The 1307-nt window shown below is 45.0% G+C and overlaps 1 pseudogene; it reads left to right on the forward strand.

Moving 5' to 3' along the window:
- Positions 1-211: 211 nt before the first annotated feature.
- The window catches only part of LOC122347906, a 7255-nt pseudogene continuing 6159 nt past the window's right edge, over positions 212-1307 (forward strand).

The raw sequence follows: 1307 nt of genomic DNA on the forward strand, positions 1-1307 counted from the left end.
GTAGCGCAAGCTCCTGACATACCTGCGTGAATCAATGCTATAAACGTCTGCGTTTCAAGTTGGTTCAGTTCGTGAATCGGCTTGTTATGCAAATGGATTCAACTTTCACATCTGAACGCATTCTTTTAAAAAATGTTTCTACCAGCACGCACACATCGAAAGCACCGTGCTTAAAATGGTCGCAGCAGAGATATAATATAGCTGTAATGAGATGATCCGTGTGGAGATTGAAGAGGGGGGGCTCGTGGTGAACGTTTGTATCTAGGCTATTCCGTTAGGTGACCCGTGGTAATATGATAGCCGTTCAGCTCCAGAAAAACAGTTAAAACGGGGCGTTTATCGGTGACTTGGTTGTAATACAAGTAGCCTGTATAAGTATCACCTTATATATTATCTAAAAGTGATTGCAGTGACTAATCCACACATTATTCAGTATAAAATAACGAAGAGAAAACGCATATCGCTTTTATTTCAGACTATAAACGTTTTGTGTAGGCCACTGGCACCGTGAGGGTTTCTCGTTATAAGGAAGACAGTCGGGTCTGAAGGTCAACCAAAGGAGCAATAACGGCCCTCTTACGCGCAAACTCATTTTTTTAAGAGCATTTTTAGTTCGCTTGCTCGCAAAGACATTGAAATTTGGGTACGTTTTGTGCGTGGCTACCTTTTTAAAACGGCGCAGGCTGCCAGTCCATAAAAGAAAGCCACTCACTAAAAAAAAGTTAAACTATTAAAAAGTAGCAACAAAAAATGTTAATAAGGTCTGTTAACGCGCACACCGCTGGACTCGCTGGGAATAAACCTGCGTGTTGCCGAGCGTGTGCCATTCCGTGCATCCGTACCGTTATCCAGATTGCGAGCTAAAAAGGTGTTTTTAGGTAAAGTCTCACCTGGAATATAAATGTCACCGCGTTCGTGATCTGGCAGGTCGCTCCAGTTTCTCTTGCCGGGCGAATTCCCCGTTTTCTTCACCAGGAAAGCCCGTGGCATGGTCTATTCCCGAGGTCCTTCCCCGCTATCTTTCGAAATTAAACGGCAGGCTTTTAAACACCGACCCAGCTACTTTAGGAAAAACCGGTCCACGGTGCAAAACAGGTGTAAAGTCCTTCTTATACGATGTCTTCGGTTGCCTTTTCCTCGGTTCGGAAACGCAAAGCCGGTTTCTCAGCTCTACACGCACACCTCTCGACTCAAACTTTTTTGTACCTGTACAGGTTTCCGTGGAGTTTCCCACTACATTCACCCGCTTACTGCTTACACCTTCCGCCGTCTTCCGCTACTCCGGATTCACGAAGTCTTGTTCGGAA

Source organism: Puntigrus tetrazona, chromosome 7 (genome assembly GCF_018831695.1).
Source record: "Puntigrus tetrazona isolate hp1 chromosome 7, ASM1883169v1, whole genome shotgun sequence".
Lineage (NCBI taxonomy): Eukaryota > Metazoa > Chordata > Actinopteri > Cypriniformes > Cyprinidae > Puntigrus > Puntigrus tetrazona.